Genomic DNA, 20,970 nt, shown 5'->3' on the forward strand with positions numbered 1-20,970 from the left:
TCCACGTCCGCAGTGCGAAGAACCTTTTGTGAGAGGTTTTCAGGCTCTCTGAAACAGAAATCTCGTCCACTCCACTGTTCTGTGGCTTCTGCTGCTCCAGAATTTATTGGCAGTTCTTTTTTACAGATATTTTATGGGCTGTGGGTTCGGAGCTAGCATATTTGTGTGTTTCTACTCCACCATCTTGGCTCCGCCCCGCTAAGTGCTTTTTGAAAGAAAAAATAAATTCAATAAGATTTTATATGATCTACATCTTCCAATCAATCATGAGGTGATAAGGAAGTGGTCCATTATTGAGCATTATTTGTAAAAGTCTGCCCATTCTCTATTAATGCTCTTATTGAGTAAGCCCTCAATTCATACATAAATCATTCCCAGATCTAAAGATCCAACCCTAACTTTTCTCCTGACATTTACTCTTGAATCCCCAAGAGCCTAGTGTGTATCTTAAACTGGATATACTCTAAACATATCAATCTCAATATATACAAAAAGTAACATATTCCTCTCCTCCAATTCTGCCCTCTTCCCAACTTCCCTATTACTCTCCAGGTTACCACCATCCTCCCAGTCACTCAGGCCCCAATCCATTTCCCAAGTTTTGTCATTTCCATCTTCACAACTAGCATACATCTCATTCTGTTCAGTCACCATCCTCATCACTTCAAGAATGGACTACTACAGTAGCCTGCTGAGTGGGTTGTCTCCCTCAAGTCTCTCTCCCCACACTCACCCATTCTCCATTGTACCATCCATGATCTTCCTAAAGTACATGTCAGGCCATGTCGTTTCCCAATTCAACAAGCTTCAGCTTCAGAAAAAAATAGAGAATCATCTGTTTGGTTTTTAATGTGCTTCAGAGCCTGACCCCTTCCTATTTTTCCAGCCTTCTGACACCTTCCTCTCCTCCATGTGTTTTATGATTGAGTCACAATGGCCTTTTTATCATTCCCCCTACAGGACACTCCCCCTCTTGCTTTGCCTTTTCATTGACTGTCCACTATGCCTGGAATGCTCTCCCTACCTCGCTTCCACCTCTTGCCTTCCGAGGCTCAGCTCAGGTCTCATCACCTGCCACAGACCTTTCCCACTCTCCCTAACCTGCCCCCCATTTGCTCTCTTTATCTTGTTTATACATATAAACAAGATATATATACATATATATATGTATATATGCATATATATAAAAACATATATACTTGCATGTTTTCATCCCCTTTAGAATGTGAGTTCTATGAGAGCAAAGGTTGTCTTTTGTCTTTTTTTGTATCCTCAAGGCTTAACACAATATATGGAACATAATCAGACCCTAAAAAATGCTTGTTGACTGACTAATACTCTAAACTTAGTTAACTTGACCCTCAGACAAGAGAAGCATTATTGACCACCAGGCCTGTCCTTTAAACCTTTTGAGCCATGAAGAAGAACTAGGATTGTTCTCCCAGGATTAGCTTGAGAACTAAGCTATCACTATGATTATTTCAGTGTATAAGCTTTTAAATTATTCACAACTGTCACCTATTGTTCCCATTCTTGACATAGTCATTAAAAAACATAATTAAGGTACAGTCTGGAGAAAACTATAAATTCTCCAAATTTAGAGGAGAACTGCAACCTGGATTCCCTCGGGACAAAGAAAGGGTGACTTCTCCCAGCAGACCAGTTGGAATCTATTGTGCCTCTTGGTTATAACTATAATAAGATGGTCAAATTGAGGAAAACTTGTGCCTCAGTCCATTAGATGACCTCTAGAGATCTTCTCAGATGCAAGTCTTATGATTAGATAATGCTTTATATTCATAAAGCTCTTTTAAATTTCAGAAAAATTTCACATCTGCTTTCTCATTTCCTCTTCACTTTTATAGGCTCATAGATTTAGAACTTCAAGAGACCTCTGAGACAGCTAGTCCAGCCCCCTCATTAAACAGATAAGGAAATTGAGACCCATGGATGTTATTTGTCAAAGGTTACTCAGGAAGTCATCTTCAGAGGCAGGATTTGAACCTAGAATCTGTGACTTCAGTACCAGTGATCTCTCTCTTTGGCTGGGTATTATTATCTCCATGTTATAGATGTCAGGCATGGAGTAAGAAAATAGCTGACTTTACACCATGTAATTAATTAGTGGTAGTATTCAAATTAGAGGCTACTCTTCTTGCTGCTCAATCTTTAGTTCTTTCTTCAGCAGGAATTTCCTGTAACCTCTGTAAGATGATTATTAGCATCATTTACTCCTCAAAGACTCAATGATCACTGGAGTAGGAGTTATACTAGTAAGGGACACAGATATCTTTAATGACTAATGCCCTTCAGTAGGTCCAGGGGTCAGCCCTTGCTTGAGGGATTGAGTCCAGTCCAGGTTTACCACCATGGGAAGTTATAGACTTATACCAAGGTAAGTAATGGCCTGTACTCATGTCATCTCAATGATGTTTCTCTAGGAAAACTTGGCAGATACTTTCTCAATCCCCAAGTGGACCAGAGTTGACATGTTAAGGTGAATACTCAGAAGATAAACCAATACAAGTATAGAATAGAGCTCAGTCACCAGTTAGAATTAGTAGACACTTATGATATGAAGATCAGGTTTATGGCAAAAACTCTGAAAACTAGGAGAACTTGTAAGTAATTGATCACTGTCTGAATCTTTGTTTTTCACTCAATCAAGCAAAAAGGATTTGTTAAAAACCTTCTCTGTACGAAGTATTGTCAGGCACTGACAATATAAAAGAAGAAAAGGAAACAATCCACATCCTCAAAGAGCTTATATTTTATATAGGGAAATTACATGTATATTTAAAAGTATATTGAAATGAATATGAAATAAAGATAAGAGAAACCCTGGGGAGGGTGTGTGAGGGGAGGAGGTAATCCAGAATGACTTCATTCACATATTGGTTATCACATGAGCTGAGCATTGAAGGCTGCTGAGAATTCTAACATCAAATAAACCAAGGAGAGTACTGTAGGCATGGAGGAACTTTCTGTGCAAGGAATGACACATGTGAGGTCAGTATGGCTGAACCACAGAGTGTAAGAAGGGGAGTAACAAGTAATAAGGCTAGAATGGGGGTCTGGAGTCAGGTTGTAAAGGGATTTAAATATAAAGCAGTAAGTTGATCTTTTATCCTACGGGCAATAGAGAGCCATGGGGGCTTACTGAGCAGAGTAGTCACATGGTCATACCTGTGCTTTAAACATATGGTAGCTGTCTGGAAAATGGGTGGGAGGGGAGAGAGCCGAAAGAGAAGCAAAACAATTAGATAGCCACATTGATAAAGAGAGGGCAGCTGCCTAGATCCAGTGGTCTAGCAAAGTTAACCATCATCCATGGTCTTCTAGCAGAAGTTCTGTGGCTTCCCAAGTGATGTATTCCATGTAGCATGGAATGACTTTAGCTGTTGCCTTAGAGTACTATATGCCAGCCAGTCAGGGAGGATTTCGGTCTGTAGACAACAACTCATGGGTTATAGGTGGGGATCAAATACCCAAAAACTAGAGAGGTCATCAGTCTCTTAGGTCCTGTGTATGTTTGATATAGGTTAGAGGTGATCACCAAGACACCCCAAGCAAAATCATTATTCTCATATGCAAATGAGCTTGATAGAACAATATGAATAATCTGAATATTGTTGATATAATAGTTAGTACAACCAATATTTTTATGCTATGTTTTCATAGGGGTATGGAAGATGTCCTGAAATGAGACCACTATGTACATTCTGCCCTGGCCTGTGGCAATGATTAGGAAATGCAGACCAAAATTATACCCCTGCATCAGAGAATGGCAGGCAGTGCTAACCTTGGACTTGTCTCCTCTACTATTTGTCTTTAAAAAGCACTCCAGAGGCATAATCAGCAAAGTCGCCATTTTTATCTATGCTTCTGTCAGAACGTGGAGGTCAGCAACAGGCAAGAATGCAGATGGGCAGGTTTCACACTTTGGGGGCTTCCCATGCTGCATTATGCATCCCTTTGGACCTTGCTGGGTTGGTGGCTGTTATCACAAGCTGGGTAGCCTGGCCAGTGTGTCTCCTCATTGTCTAAGGTTGGCCTTGAAGAGGGCATTATCTCCAAGTGGGATTCTTCTACAAAAAAACTTCCTAGAGAACTGAGAAAAGGCACAGATGGAAGAAAATTTGAAGAAAAAAATGCTGAAATTTTTAACGAACAGGGATGTTACAAGAGATCATAACACACAACAAAAACAATTAACCTTTAACCAGCAGTTAAAGAGATTATGATATAATTCACTTAATATAAACATTCCTTTCACTGGGGAGATTCCCAACATGGGTCATGTACTAACAGTTTGAATGCATAATAAGCAATTAATAGAGCCAATCGCAGAGAAAAAAATACATTAGAGGCCCCTTGAGTCATGAGGTGGGCAATAGCAGTCACGTAAAGAAGTGGCTAGCTAAGGAGCTCCCTGGAGGCTATTTGGAGATGGCAATGGCCTTCTCTTCACCATGCTCCTGTCATTCTCTACAGGAGATAGAAGACATAGAGAATTGTTCCTCTGATTTTCCTGGAAGTCCTACAGAAGAAGCAAAGGTTCCTTTTATAGAACCATATATTTCAAGCTGGGAATGACCTTATGAGTCATCCCATCCAATAGTCCAATTCCTTCATTTTACAGATGGAGAAATTGAGGGCAAAACTGTGACTAAGTTGCTTAAGATCCCTCAGTACTAAGAAGCATTTCAATCCAGAAGCTTTGACTATATCAGTTGCTATAGTGTTCCCTTCCAATCAGATAATTTGGGATACGGGAAAAAGTCTATCAATTTTATCTCAGGCATGACTCTATTCCACAAGCTGGAGGGTCCATAGAGTCCACCATCACATTGCCAAAACAGTCGGGATTGAAGAACATTAGGGTAGGAAGAGATTTTAGGGCTCATCTAGCCCAAACCCTCATATTATAGATGAGGAAAATGAAACTCAAAAAGAGTAAGTTTGCTGGCCAAGCTCACTAAGGTAATAAGTGGCAGATCCAGGATTGATACTGAGGTCTTATGAGTTCAATCCAGTAAATTATGGGGAAAAAAATTTAATAAGGCCAGTAGGAGTAGTTCTGGCATTGTGGCTCTTCAGTGATCTGTTTTTAAAGAGGGAGAGGTTCAATAAAACATAACACATTGATTTTTTTTCCATTTAAGTTTTATTTGTCTGTTTTTCTTTTCCTCCAGGTGTCAATGGCTCTCATTAGTTCCCTGTCTGTAGAAATGACACTTCTGTTTCATATCCCACCTAGAGCAGCTGACTTCACGTTCGGTGATGATTGATTGGCAGGGACTTTGTCAATCAGTCTCTAAGAGGTTGATTCATTCTTGGGGATATATTTTCAAGTGCTTTCAGCACTGTACTTCTGAAAGAGCTAGACAACAGACAACAGAAAGTTAGAAAACATGAAGAAAGTTCCAGTGTGTTATGCTCTAGGTAATATAGAAGGAGAAACATGGTGAGCTTTATAACAATCATCATAACATGCTTCTGAGATGGCAAATTTCATCCCCAATTTGTTAAAGAAAAAATAGTCAAAAGCCTGCAGTTCAGAGGGCAACAATCTCTTGTGCATACTTTACACTTTAACAAGGCAAAGTACTATGGAGAATTTTCATGAGAAGCAATGCAATGTGGTGAAAAGGTAAGCGAATTTGGGACAAAGGAAACTGGACTTGATATTTACTAGTTGTGTGACCTTGTCTAGGTCATTTCCCACTAGTATATTGTCAGCACTTTGAGCACAGGAACAAGCTTTTGTTTTTGTTTTTGTTTTTTTTTTGCCTTTGAATCTCTAGGCACATTATTTGGTATATAATGGTTGTTTAAGACATGTTTGTGAAATTGAATGGCATGGAATTGAATTATAGGTCTTGAACGAAGCTGTATTGCCAGCACTGTCTTAGCACAATGAGATTTGGTAGACACTGAAAGCATTTATACTACAATGATATGGAAATAACTGAATTTTGAGTCTTATGAACAAGAATAATTAGTTAAAATAGGAAGCTTTCAAATGCCCAGTTTCCTTTCTCCAATGGGTGGCTATGCCTAGATAATCTCTACGTCCCTGGCCACAAAATATACACAACTAAAAGACCCTTAGTGAGTTTTCTTAAGTTAAAAACCTGTCATACAAAGAAATAAAAGAAAGAAAAAAGAACTCAAATGTGCAAAAAATATGTAAGATAGATCTTTTGGGGTTCAATTTAAATAGATGCTCATTACTTAAGGAAAGGCTGAACAAGTAACTGCATATGAAGAGAATGGAATACTATTGTTCTATCAGAAATGAAGAAGGGAATGGTTTCAGAGAAACCTAGGAAGAGTGGTATGAACTGAGGCAAAGTGGAGTGAGCAGAACCTTGATAACAAGTTATACACTCACAATTTTATGGCAAAGACAAATAACTTTGAAAGACTTAGGAACTCTGATCAGCATAGTGACCCATCACAATTCCAGAGGGCTGATGATAAAACATGCCACCCACTTCCTGGGAGAGGTTATAGATTCAGGATACAGATTGGGCATATTTTTGGTACATAGGCAATGCAAAAGTTTGCTTTGTTTGACCATACTGATTTGCACAAAAGTTTTTTTTCCCTTGCCAGTTAAGAGAGAGAAAGAAGAGAGTTTGTCAACTGAAAAATGTAAAATAACTTTTAAAAACAGTTTATTTGAGGTTACGTTCCATGTTGCTTGTCTTAGGTATGATTTTTTTTCTTTTTTTAAAGTTCATGCATTAAAGTTGCTAGTTGTAGATGAGTACCTGGGGCTCTTTGAGCCTTGATTTTATCATCTGTAAAATGAAGAGGGGTTGACTAGGTGGCCCCTAGGTTTGTTTCTAGCTCTTTTTCCTGTGGTGTTATGATTTGGGCCATGGTGGCCAATTAGACAGATTTCCAGTATAAGAATGGCCCCTGAGGCAGGCAATATAGCAGTGAGGAGGAACCTTATGGAGTGTTAGTTCTCCTGAGGGAGTATCATGAGTCACATTGCCCAGTGTGTCTGCTATTCTCTAGAAGGAAATTGGATCCTTTTAAGAGTCGCACTAACTCTCAAAGGACATAATGATAACATTTTAATGCAATGATGTAGTGATTTCCTAAATGGCCAGGACCTGAGTGTCCTGAAAGAACTTCTAAAGATTTGTACAGTATGGAACTCACTCTTTAATCTGCCATGTTATAGAATAACAATCTGTCACGGGTTCTTATGGAGATTTAATTGGTCAGAATAACGTTAACAATTAATATTTTTACAACACTATAAAGTTTTCACTCATAATATTTCACTGAGCTAGATAATAGAAGTTTTATTATACCCATTTTTACAGATAAAAGATTCAGAGAATAAATGAGTCAACAAGTCGTTATTAAATACTTACTGTGCTCCAAGGACTTTAAAAAAAGTTTTGGAGAAACAAAAAGAAGCAAAACTTCCAGTTCCTGCCCTCAAGGAATTCACATTCTAGTGGAGGAAATGCCCTATGAACAACTATGTACATACAAGATATGTATAGGAAAAATGGTAGGCAATCTTTGGAGGCCCTAGTGGAGTGGTAGGGGAAAGGAGGGAAAGACACAATGGGAAAAGTCTATTACAGAAGGTAGAATTTGATCTGAGTCTTGAATGAAGTCAAGGAGTCAAAGAGGCAGAGGTGAGCTTGGCAAGTATGGGAGACAGCTAATGAAAAGGCATGTTGTTAGGAATGTAAGAAATAGCAGAGGCCAGAATCTCTGGATCACAGGCTATGTGGAGTGGAATAAAATATAAGAAGACTGGAATGACAGTAAGGGTCAGGTTATAAAGAGCTTTAAATATTTTTAAACTTATTTTTAATTAATTTTTTGTTTTAAACATTCATTTACACAAGATTTTGAGTTCCAAATTTTCTCCCCATCTCTCCCCTCACCCCCACCCTAATATGGCATGCATTCTGATTACCCTTTCCCCAGTCTGCCCTCCCTTTTGTCTTCCCCACCCCTTATCCCCTTCCACCTTACTTTCTCGTAGGGCAAGAAAGATTTCTGTACCCCACTGCCTACATACCTTATTTTCCAATTACATGTAAAAACAATTTTTAACATTCATTTTTAAAACTTTGATTTGCAAATTTTCTTCCTTCTTTCCTCCCCATCCAGCCTCACTGAGAAGGCAAGCAATTCAATGTATGTTACACTTACATGGTTATGCAAAACACTTCCATAATAGCCATGTTGTGAAAGACTAACTATACCTCCTTTCATCCTCTCCTGCTCTCCACTAATTCTTTCAATTTTGACTCTGTCTCTTTTCAAAAAGTTTGTGCTTCTGACTAACTGCATCCTCAATCTGCCCTCCCTTCCATCATCCCTCCCCATTACCTTTCCTCTTATTTTCCTGTATGGTAAGATACCCAATTGAGTGTTCATGTTATTCCCTCCTTAAGCCAAATCCAGTGAAAGTAAGGTTCATTGATTTCCTCTCACTTCCCCCATCTTCCCCTCCACTGTGAAGCCTTTTTCTTGCCTCTTTTATGTGAAATAATTTACCCCATTCTATCTCTTCCTTTCTCCTCCAAATATATACCTCCTTCACCCCTTAATTTTATCTCTCTCCCTCTCTGTTTCCTCCAATTACCCTAATACTGATCAAAGTCTCATGAGTTACAAATATCATCTTTCCATGAAGGAATGTAAACAGTTCAACTTAGTTAGTCCTTTGTGATTTCTCTTTCCAGTTTACCTTTTCATACTTATCTTGATTCTTGTAACTGAAAGTCAAATTTTCTATTAAGTTATACTCTTTTCATCAAGAATGCTTGAAAGTCCTCTATTTCGTTGAAATTCCATTTTTCCCCTGGAGTAGGATGCTAAGTTTTGCTGGGTAGGTGATTCTTGGTTTTGATCCTAGCTCCTCTGACCTGCAGAATATCATGTCCCAAGCCCTTCAGTCCTTTTAAGTAGAAATTGCTAGATATTGTTCTATGCTGATTGTATTTCCACAGTACTTGAATTGTTATTTTCTGGCTGACTGCAATATTTTCTCCTTGACCTGGGAACTTTGCAATTTGGCTGCAATATTCCTAAGAGTTTTCATTTTGGCATCTCTTTTAGGAGGTGATTGGGGGATTCTTTCAATATTTATTTTACACTCTGGTTTAAGAATATCTGGGCAGTTTTTCTTGATAATTTCTTGAAAGATGATGTCCAGGCTCTTTTTATTTTGATTATGACTTTCAGATAGTCCAATAATTCTTAAATTATGTCCCCTAGACCTATTTTCCAGGTCAGTGGCTTTTCCAGTGAAATATTTCACTTTGTCTTCTAATTTTTCCTTCTTTTGGTTGTTTTGTAATTTCTTAATTTCTTATAAAATCATTAGCTTCCATTTGTTCCAATTTTGAAGGATTTATTTCTTCAGTGAACTTCCTTTTCCACTTGGCTCATTCTACTTTTAAAGACTTCCTTCTCTTCATTAACTTTTTGGATCTCTTTTGCCATTTGGATTAATCTATTTATTAGTCTGTTTTTAAAGTGTTATTTTCTTCAGTATTTTGGGATCTCCTTTAGCAAGATGTTGATTCATTTTTCATGATTTTCTTGCATCACTCTCTTTTCTCTTCCTAATTTTTCTTCTACTTCTCTTACTTGATTTTTGAAATCCTTGTTGATTTCTTCCATGGCCTGAGACCACTGGATGCTGTTCTTGGAGGTTTTGGATATAGGAGCTTTGACTCTGTTTTCTTCTGATTGTATGTTTTGATCTTCTTTGTCACCAAAGTAAGATTCTATAGTTTGGCATTTTTTCCTCTGTTTATACTCATCTTCCCAGCCAAATATTTGACTTTCTAACTCTTTGTCAAGGTAGAACTTTGCTTCCAGTGGTGGATGGGGTTGGGGAGGGAATGGGTATCCTGCCATAGGTTTCAAGTGTTTTATATCAGCTGTTCAATCGCCCACTGTCTATGGGTTCAGAACTCTGGAAGCTGCTGCTGCTGCTTCCACCACTGCGTGTGCTGCCTCCTCTTCCCCAGGGCTGGGGTCACACCTCAGCAGGATCACGCCCCTCTATTCAAGTCAGACTGAGTTTTTCCACTGACCTTCTATCCTGTCTTTAGCATTTGTGGGTTGAGAAGTCTGGAAACTTCCAGAGCTGTCAGTGATTCAGTCCCCTGAGGTGTTCTCTAGCTCCATCTGTGCTGGGCTGACATGACCCACTTCAGACTGTGCTCTATTCCACTCCTGGACCAGGGGGCAAATGCTTCCTGTCAGCCTTCCAGGCTGTCCTGGGATGAAAATTTGCTTCACTCCATCACTTTCTGGGTTCTGCATCTCTAGAATTTGTTTAGAGTTATTTTTTTTACAGGTATTTGAATGGGTTTGGGAGAAGAACTCAAGTAGGTCCCTGCTTTTAGTCAGTCATCTTGGCTCTCTGCTCCCACCCCCCAAGAACTTTAAAAGTTAGAGAAAAGATTTTACATTTGATTAGAGTTAATATGTAGTTCAGTGGAGTATGGGAAACTAAACTAAACTAAACACATGGAGTTTAGTGAGTATGGGAATGGCAGGATCATAATTGTGCTTTAGGAAAGTCATTTTGGCAGCTATATAGAGACTGTAGTCTCTATTAAACTAGAGTGGTGAAAGAATTGAGGTATGCAGACCAATCAGAAGGCTATTACAATGTTCAAGATGTGAAATGAAAAAAGCTATGTAAGTAGAAAGGAGGGAATGTATAGGAGATATGTGAAAGTAGAAATGATAAGATTTGGCAACAAATTGGATATGTAGGGAAAGTAAATATGTGGAGTCAATCACAATACTGAGGCTGTGAGTCTAAGACACTTGGGAGGATAATGGTACCCTTGGCTGGAACAGGGAAATTCAGAAGAGGAAAAAGTTTAAGGAGAAAGACAATGACTGGTATTTGGAGCATGTTGAGTGTGAGTGTCTACGGGAGATCCATTTCGAGATATCTAAAAGATAGTAGGTGATTTAAGACTGGCACTCAAGAAGATTGGGCTGGATAAATATTTGTAAGAATCATCAGCATAGAGTTGGTAACTGAACATATGGGAGGTTATTAGAATACTAGATAGTTTAGAGAGAGAAGAGAATGAAGTCTTGGAGAACAGCCACAAACAGTGGGTTCAAATGAGACAACCCAAATGAAGAGATTTGCTAGTGTGTATTCAAAATGGGACTCAAATACAGGTCTTCTGCAGCCAAGTTCAATATTCTTCCAATGAGAACAGTATAATTCACAAAATTGTAGGATTTCAGAGATTTAAATGACTTTAATAGCCATCTAGAATTGCCTGCAATTAAGTTTTCAATGAAAAAAAAGTTCCCCAATAAATCTAAACAAGTTCATTCCAGGAAACAAGCTTATTTGTCTACACATAGTGTGACCTCCCTTCGCAGTAATACATACATTTCTTGAGAACAAAGAATTCCTGTCTTTGTAACCCCAGAACAGAGCCAGGCACCTATTAAATAGAAGCTAATTTGTATTCTTAATGTCTAATATAGTTTCTTACACACAGTGGGCACTCAATAAATCTTTCTTAGTAAAATCGAATTGGTTGGTGGGCCTCATTCTTTAAAAAGGATTCTCACTAAGACATGTGGCATTGGCCAAGTCAAGTTAACAAGCATTTATTAAAAGCTTATTGAGACAAATACAAGCAGAGACTCCCTGTTCACAAGGAGTTTATATTTCAATGGGAGAAGATAATGCATAAAAGCTGAAAGGGGACTGGGGGTGGGAAGGAGTCATGGAAAGTCAGGAACCTGGAGAGGAATGGTCATAGCTGGACTGGGCCTCCTCCTTAAAATGGAGGTTCTATGAAGAACCAGCTGATCAGAGGGAGATGGGGAGGGATGGAGGGTAATTTCTGCTGTATGAAGTGGATGGGTGGAATAAGTTTCCAGGGTGAAGTGGTTTCTGAGGCATTGTAGACAAAGTCCAGGGAATTCAGGAATGCAGTCTGGAAAGGAATGAAGAAATTGGTGACTAAACCAAATGAGAATTGAATTGACAATATGGCATGGCTAATCTAGTGGTTTCCATCTTCCTGTCTGATGTCTTACATAAATTGCTCTTCTCTTAAGTTCTAAAACATATGGTGTATTAATTGAGGCAAGGGTTTTATCAGAAGACTAAGAACCAGCTTTCAAGCAAACCATTATATCCTTCTGGCTATTAGCTAGCCAGGAAAATCTGAAACTCATTGTGGGCTATCTCCATTTTTTACTCAGCGTGACCTGAGCTGCCTCTTCCTTGCCTTTTCATGGATGATTCACCAATCCATACTTTGCAGAGTCCTTTCACTTCTCTCCACCCCACCCCCACCCCAGCTCTGGTTCCTTTTAAAAGGCTTAAAATTCACCTCCCCTTCCCACATGTACCCATGATACAAAGAAAGATCATTAACAAAAGGAGAGAAAGGCTATTTTGGGCTATTGCATTCACTGTCCAAAATCATTACTTTGTTTTAGGCTGAGAAACTCTAAAATAGCCAAAGGATCTAAAAGGTAATTGCTTTTTCCTGGAGGCTCGAAGTCATTTTTATCCTGTGTCCTAGTTGGACCTGGATCATGTGTCCAAAACCGATGGTCATTTGCCACTTGCAACACTATTTCTCTAAGACATCGGCAGTGTGAATTACCATTCACAAATTCAAAGAACGGCAAAATTGTCCTTTGCAAGTCCATATCTCCAGCAGGCCATGGACTTGACAATCATATTTGCAGCTAAGTATTTTTCAAGCCTCTATGTGTGTTCCATTTAGTGGCAGGTCCCTACGATGTTCTCAAAAACCATATGCTCTCCCCTCCTAGCACCTAGGAAAGCAGCTGACATAGAAGAGACTTGTAATAAATGTTTGAGAATTGACTTCCTCCTTGTGTATCTTTCTTGTGCACTTAAGTACTATTTTGTATGCTAGAAATGAGCTTCTTTTCTTTACTGTGGGATAGTAAGATTCCTGGAGGCAGGAATGATGTGCTATGTATTGTTTCTTCTACCCACACACACAATCTGGTACATGTCAGAGAACATGTTAAGGACTTGGCAAATGTTGTCACATGATGACTATGAACAGAAAACAAATTTTACAAGATCCTGCATTTACTTGGATTAATAAAATGAGGCATCTTTCACAACACCAATATATTCCTGTTTTATTCTGAGCTTGATATTAATCTGTAGATGTTGAATGAGATAACTGCTGAGGCTACATCTTTCATATAATCTCATTCCTTTAATATATGTATGGGAGATAACTTGACTGAAGAGACCCTTTAAGACAGCATTTTGTTCCACTGCCAATTTTTTTATCAGCAGATAGATACAGTAGGATCGCATATTTTCTATAGTTTTCAGTTTCATTACTAAGAAGATGTGATCAGCTGTTAAAAAATCTGCCAGAGTCTGACAGTTCGTTTTTCATGCTGTCAACAAAGTTGCCCTTGGTGGAAGTACAGACCAGTCTCATAAAGATGAAAAAGAAGGCATGTGGATTGGGATTTTCTGATATCTTCTTGGTCATAGCTTTTATTTATTTTGTTTTTGGTAATAATACCATATGCATTTTCTTTTATTTGGAATCTTTATTTCTTTATGATATTTTGACAACCAAACCCCAACTACCATTGGAATTTGGTCATCTCTTCTATTTTTTCTTCATGTTCAGGTTCAACCACTCTTCACAATTCCATTATGTTAAGTGTATTTGCTTTGTTATGTGCTATATTATGTGGTAAGATATGTTATCTTTGGAAATCCCAGGGGAAAGTAGATAACTGTTCACAGAAGAAGGGTTGTATGCACAATTGCTGGAGTCACTAATTATTCATCTGGGTTATAAAAGAGTGTCAGAAGACTTTATTGATACCATTCATTAGTCATAACTTGGCATGGTGAAGCAATAATTCCTTTTAGGATACTAGTGATAGATGATTGAATGAGTGAAACAGAAGGCATAAGAATGAGCGATGACATGAAGAGTTAATTTTGATGAGGGAGATAGAATAAGACTTTAGACATAAAGAGTAAACAGAAAAGAATAGTTAGTGAGTCCATGTGGAACAGGTGTTTGATACTGGAATATAAATGTAAAGAAGAAAATGTATCCAACTGTAGTTTCATATTCAGAGTGTAAGGAAAGATGGGCATCCAAGAACATATTTTTAGAGCCAATTCCACTTAGAATGTATAGGAAATTAATTCCAGGGTTAGAAGGGGGCAGGAAAACCCTAAGTCCATAACTGGCTAGAGAGGTAGCAGTTTCTGGGTCCTGTGATTATCCTCAAGGGGTCAGCATTTTGGGGAAATGACATGAGGATTGTGTGTTATGATGAAGAAAGGCTTCCAGGTATTCCTGGTGAAAATACTACAGCTGGCTAGATACTTGAAAAAAGCAAATACCAAGGTAAAGAAAACATAGGAAGGTAAAGACATTTGAGCAAGTGAAAGGAATGATGAAGTGTTTATTTGCTAAATCACAGAAAGGAAACAATTGCCTCCTTAGAACCCTAATGTCTCCAGGTTCATAGATAACAAATAAAGTAGAACACCAAGAACAGTTTTGTTACATATTCATAAATTTAAGAGAAAAAATAAAATGAAAAAATGAAAACATTAAGGGGGAGAGGGGATAGAGGGATTGGAAGTTATCTCATATAATCAGGGTATGATAAAAAAAAAAAGACTATACAAATGGGAACCTCATTCTCATCTGAACCAGACAAAGAATAATTGGAGGCAGGAGAAAGAGCAAGACGAGAAGGAAGGGGGGGGGGGGAGAAAGAGAGAGAGAAATAGGGAGCAAGAAGGAGATTGAGAGACATATTACTGTAAAAATACATTAAACTCAACAGGAAATCAAATAGGCAAGAGAAAGGGGGATAAAAAGGAAAGGTGGATTCAGAGAGAGGTTTTTCAAAAGCAAAACAAATTCCATATTCAGAGAATGGATCCTAAGGAGAGGGATAAAAGCCAAGAAAGAATGAGTGGGAACTGCTGACTGGAGACTAGGTGAGAGAAAGAGAAAAGATGGGTGGTGGAATGAAAATATATTTTATAAAACATAGATTACCAATGTTGGGTACCTGCTATCTCTTTCAAGACCTTCTTCATAATAGCGAAGGGGACAGGAGATAAAAAGTGGGAAAAGTATAAAAGTATAAGATGAAAGAAAATAGACAATTTACAGTCATAACTGTGAAGGATGTTAATTCACCTAGAAAATAGAGAAGTATAGCAAATGTTTTAGAAATCACAATCAAAGAATATGCTTTAAGCATTCTTGAAACATAAAGATTAAAAAAATTAAAATAATAAGCTGGAGAAAATTTTCTTATGAAATGCCTCTAAAATTCAGAGGTAGTAAACATGATCTCACACAAGGTAACAGTAAAATTAAACTTGATCCAAAATATAAACAGGGAAAGTTAATATTATTCTCAAGGGAGCCATGGGTTATGAATCAATAGCAGTATTTAATTTATATGAACCTAGTGGTATAGATCATAAATACTTAAAGTTAATTGATTTATAGGAAGAGACAGTAAAACTATACTATTACCTCCTCCCTCTCTCTGCTTGGAAAGGGTAAAGGATGGACTATGGAAATCCTCCATTTAAGGAGGAGCCTAGGGCATCCATTTCATCATTTCCCACTCAACTACACTTGTCTGACTTCACATCCTTGTTTATATGAACTCAAAAAGCCAACTGAAGTGTAGGGTGTGTTCAGGGAGGACCAGTACCTTTGGTGTGAGGGCTGCCAATCCCTTTTCAGGGCCCTTTCCACCTTTGGTGTCCACCTGTTCAGCCTAATTCTCACCTATGACTTCAAGAAGCTGCAGCATGAGCAGTGACCACACCCAAGTAAACTGTTTTGGCAGACATGCCAGACTAGATTGAGTGTAACCAAGGCTTCTCAGACCCATTAAGTGAGTTATGGGGGTGTCTACCCCAAGCATGTAAAGACTTCTTCTGGTGGAATGGGCAGATGAGAACAATTTGTTCCAAAGGCCATGAAGGCAGATGAAGCAGGCAATGTGGAGTGCTTAGAGCTTGGTTAGACACAGAATATGCCAAGGTCATCCACTGCATCCTGAGGCATCACTAGCCATCTTGACTCTGTCCTGCCACTGGACTATGATGACTCTGGAGGAGAAAGTGAAGCTGATGACTTCGTGCAATTCTGCCTCACTTAAATCCAATTTATGTACAAATCAAAAGAACTCAAAAACAACCAGATGGATTTGCAAGTTAATTTTGTCAATCACTCAAAAAATAATCCATTCTTGTTACATAAACTGTTAGCAAAAATAAGAAAAGATAGTATGTCAATTTTTTGTATGACACAAATGTGATCTTGATACCTAAATGATGAAGAGACAAATCTGAAAAACAAACAATGGAGTAATATCACTAATGAATATTGATGCAAACATTGTAGATAAAATGCTAAATCTATACAGCAAAAAGATCACAGAAAGAAGGAAAAATACATACGAATAAAAATATTTATAGGAGGTATTTGTTTTTGTTGTAGTGAAAAACTAAAGGGTTTTGTTCTGGGTTGAACAAATTCTAGGACAGAAATTTAATGAATTATTCTTGTGCTGAGAGAAACAGTGAGAGACAGTTTCAGAGAAACCTGAGAAAACATATAAACCAATACAAAGTGAAGTGAGAAAAAGCAGAAAAACAATTTATACAACAAAAATACTGAAAAGAAAAAAGGCTTGAAAACACTTCAAGACTTAGTTCAGTGACAATTATGATCTCAGAAGACTAAGGATGAACCACATTAGTCATGTCTGGTCATAGGGATAATGGATCCAAGATGCAGAAAGAGAAACATATTTTTGAACATGACACATATGTCCATTTATTTTGTTTAAGTTTTATTTTATTTTTTATTTATGGGATAAAACAAGCATTTCCATGACAGTATAATTTTTAAAATGATGATTTCACATGAAACTATCTATATAGTTAAAATATACACAAATATTATATAAAAATATAACTATTATGTACAACTTGATATTCATTTTAAATATATGATAAAGCTATCATGCAAATTACTGTTTTTTTCTTTTTCCTGTCCTCACCTTCACCCTAGAGATGATGGCTACCATTAGATACAAACATATATGTGTGGGTGTATGTGTATGTGTGTATATGTATATGCATATATACACACACTACATATGTGTGTATATACACATATTTATATTATATATATAAATTATTCCATACATACTTCCATTTATCAGTTCTTTCTCTGGATATAGATAGCATCTTTCTTTTTATGTCCTTTATAATTAATTTGGATATTTATAATAGTTCAAATATGGTTATTTTTTACAAAGATTGTGGGTTTTTTCCTTTTTTATTTGAGGAAGAAGGAAAGTTAACTTACAATAGTGTTGCCCAAACAAAAAAAAAAGGAATAAAAGATAATCAGTGGATCGTCTTTTAAAACTCTCTGAAAGGAAGAGAAAGAAATTCAGAGGGAAATATCAAGTGGAAGAGGTTGAAAGTAATATCTTGAATTTTTTATATACTTCCAAAAAAAGTGGTATTTGGAAGGCTTTAGAACTTGGAGCAATGCAATGCAATCACAGTTTCAGAAAACAAGAGATGAAACAGACTTTCCACCTCCTGGCAGAGAATGATGGACTCAGGGACCAGATAAAAACATTTGTGGCCATGGCCAATAGGGAATTTGTTACGTTGCCTGTGCCCATGGGCTACAAGGGTTTTGTTTTCCTCTCATCATCAATGGGAGTGGAGGGAGAAGGGAGGGAAAGAAGATATACATATATATATATATATATGTTAATAATTTAAAAAATAAATTAAAAATCAAGTTGAAGATGCAAAGAGATTCATGATTTCACATATAATCCTGTCATTCTGTTCTTCTTTGTATATGGAAATACTTTATTTTTAGTGGATGTTTGTTAATTCCAAAAAGAAACAAACAAGATGACTCTAACCATCCTGTCTTTTCAATGAATAAGGTGAATTGAATGGGAAAAGTATAAAAACCCCTCAATCTCAACATGAGAAAGGATTTCAGGGGTTATCTAATGTAACCTGAATGATAGTAACTCACATTTATGAAGTGCTTCCAAGTTTTCAAAGTAGTTTATATTTGCTTAAATGCTACCACTGGATGGAGTACTGAAAAGGGAAATTGTTGGCTTAGATTTTAACCAACAGAAATAACACCCCAGATGAAATAAATTCAAGTAAAAAGGAACCTGTTAGGCACCCACCTGGGACAAGACAGTGCACTGAATGGGATAAAGAAAGACAAAAATGAAAAATTTCCTTTCCTCAATAAGTGTACATTCTCTTTGCGGTAAATGATATGTGGGCAAATAAATGCAGATAGTTAACTCACCAAGTTAATATATAACAATGGGATGGAGAAGGGAGCACTAACAACCAATGGGATGAAGACAACTCTTTTTATGTAAGTGGTCATGCCTGAGGTGAGCCTTGAAGGAATCTAGGGATATCAGGATGGAGCTGAGAGGGATATGTTATTGCATCAGGGAAAGAGAGTACCAGGTATGGGACTCAGTCTGTGGAAAGGTAGAAGAGGGCTATGGAATGCCATGTGTTCTAATAAAACTATTTTAGCTGCTATGTAGAGAATAGATAGTTGTTGTTCAGTCACTTTAGTCATGTCCAACTATCTGTGTTCCTGTTTGGGGTTTTCTCGGCAAAGACACTGGAATGATTTGTCATTTTCTTCTCCAGGTCATTTTATACAGGAGGAAATTGAAACAAAGAGGGTTAAGTGACTTGCCCAGGGATACACATTTAGTAAGTGTCTGAGGCCGGATTTGAACTCAGAGAGATGAGTCCTTCTGACTCAAGACCTAGCATTTTATCTACCATGCCGTGAAGCTGGATTGAGGAAGAAAGAAATCAATAACAGGGACAAGTAGAATACTACTGCATTAGTCCAGGGGAGAATGGAAAGAAGGAGATAGTTGTTAGAGATGCAATGGAAAATAAATGACAAGACTTGGCAATCATCTTGAAGAGAGAGAACTCAGGTGACTGGAGGTACAGCGTTATCCTCACCTGATACATGGAAACTGGTAAGTTGGGTTTTGAGTGAAAGATCATGGGTCTTATTTTAGACAAGTTGGAATCTGAGATACCAATGGGACAGATGAAGAAAGTAAAGTCCATGGAGATGACAGTATTCCCTCAGTGTCACACAGGTGTAAACATGAGATGGAAAATTTAAACCTAAGTCCTTCAAATCCAAAGGCATAGGTATTACCCTACACTTTGGGAATAATCTTCATAGAATTTATAATTAAACTCAGAAAAACTAATGAGATCTAAAGAGAAAGAAAGAGAGCCCAGGACAAAGTCCAGAAGGACACCCACATTTAGGAGATAGTTGATCTACGAAAAGTACAAACATAGAAAAACTGCTGTGCAGATGAGGAAACAGCTTTCTTTTTCTGCCACTTTTAAATAAATGTGCAAGTATTCTAACATTTCCTCCAGATCTGACAGTGTAGATTAAATTAACTGGTGTACAAAAGGCTTTCTCCAGAAGGCAGACACCAAAGACCACAGGCATTCTTCTAAACAGACAGTATAGCAACTATTTAGGGCCTCCAACTCCCCAAAGAGGCAAGATTAAAGAGATGAGGTCACTATGGTCAAGTCACTTTGTCATCACTTGTCTGATTGGTTGTCCCTGAAGTTTCAGGGCACCTAGATGTGTGTTACTTCAGGCCTACCACAGGGGAGGTAGGTACAAAGATAACCTTGAGTCTGTTTTGTTAAGACTTCCAAAGGCTCAGTAGCAGATGGAATGTGTCACTACCTAGCAGGGATCCTTTGAATGTGCCTGGAATCGTCACGTCTTTGCATTTAATAAGGTGAAATTGAATATAAGTAAATATAAAATCACAGAACTGAAGGGTTAGTAGGAATCTCAGAGCCCATCTTGCTTAACCTGAATGACAATATCTCATTTATAAAGGCCTTTAAAGCTTTCCAAGCACTTTATATACATCATCTCACTTGATTCTCAAGACGTTTTGGAATAGGATTTATTATTATCCTCCCCCCCCAGATAAGGAAAGTTGAGATTTGAAGATCTACAATGACTTGCTTAAGGTCATTCAGCTTGTAAGTGTGTGAGGCAGGATTTGAACACAAATCTTCTTCACTCTAAATCATCATTTTACATGACCTCATTAACATGAAGTCTCTCTTCTAGTCACCCCCCAAACAGTTACCTAGATAATGTAAGAGCTGCAGTTAACAGGAGAGCAGGAAGTGTTTGGGGACATTAGAGGTTTCTTGTGACCTTGACCTTCTCTCTGAAATACAGCCTGTCATTGTAACGTTAATTTCCTTAATTCCATTTCTATCTGATGCTATCCCAAATTCTCTGACCCTAATTCTGTATCTAATCCTAACTCTGATCCTGCTTAATTCTAATGCCTTCTCTCAGTTATCATGTGTGTTTTATTCTGTTTATAGTTCAGCTTTACTTGGTTGTTTGCTGTGAGCTCTTTAAGCAGACTGACTTCTACTTTTCTCTGTATTCCCAGTACTTGGTCCCAGTGCCTAGACGTAATTTTTGTTGCCATTTTTTTCCATTGCGTCTGACTCTTCATGATGCTATTTGGGGTTTTCCCGGCAGAGGTACTGGAGTGATTTGCCATTTCCTTCTCCAGATAATTTTACATATGAGGAAACTGAAGCAAATAGAGTTAAATAACTTGTCCAAGGTCACACAGCTAGCAAGTGTCTGAGATCAGATTTGAACTCAGGAAGATGTTTCTTCATGACTCCAGGTCTAGCACTCTAGCTACCTGGCTGCCTTTACTAGAACATAATAGATGTCTAATAAATGCTCATTGATGGGTGACTATGTCAATGTTGTTTATTTATAAGATATG

General features: G+C 37.8%; 1 long non-coding RNA gene across 1 annotated transcript in view; it reads right to left on the minus strand.

Annotated features, from left to right (window-relative positions):
* Nucleotides 1–5,148: 5,148 nt before the first annotated feature.
* The window catches only part of LOC140510230 (uncharacterized), a 203,888-nt gene continuing 188,066 nt past the window's right edge, over nucleotides 5,149–20,970 (minus strand). The window contains exon 3 of the long non-coding RNA XR_011969159.1: nucleotides 5,149–5,383. This is a non-coding gene — a long non-coding RNA (uncharacterized lncRNA). The remainder of the gene's footprint in view (nucleotides 5,384–20,970) is intronic.

Source organism: Notamacropus eugenii, chromosome 6 (genome assembly GCF_028372415.1).
Source record: "Notamacropus eugenii isolate mMacEug1 chromosome 6, mMacEug1.pri_v2, whole genome shotgun sequence".
Classification (NCBI taxonomy): Eukaryota; Metazoa; Chordata; class Mammalia; order Diprotodontia; family Macropodidae; genus Notamacropus; species Notamacropus eugenii.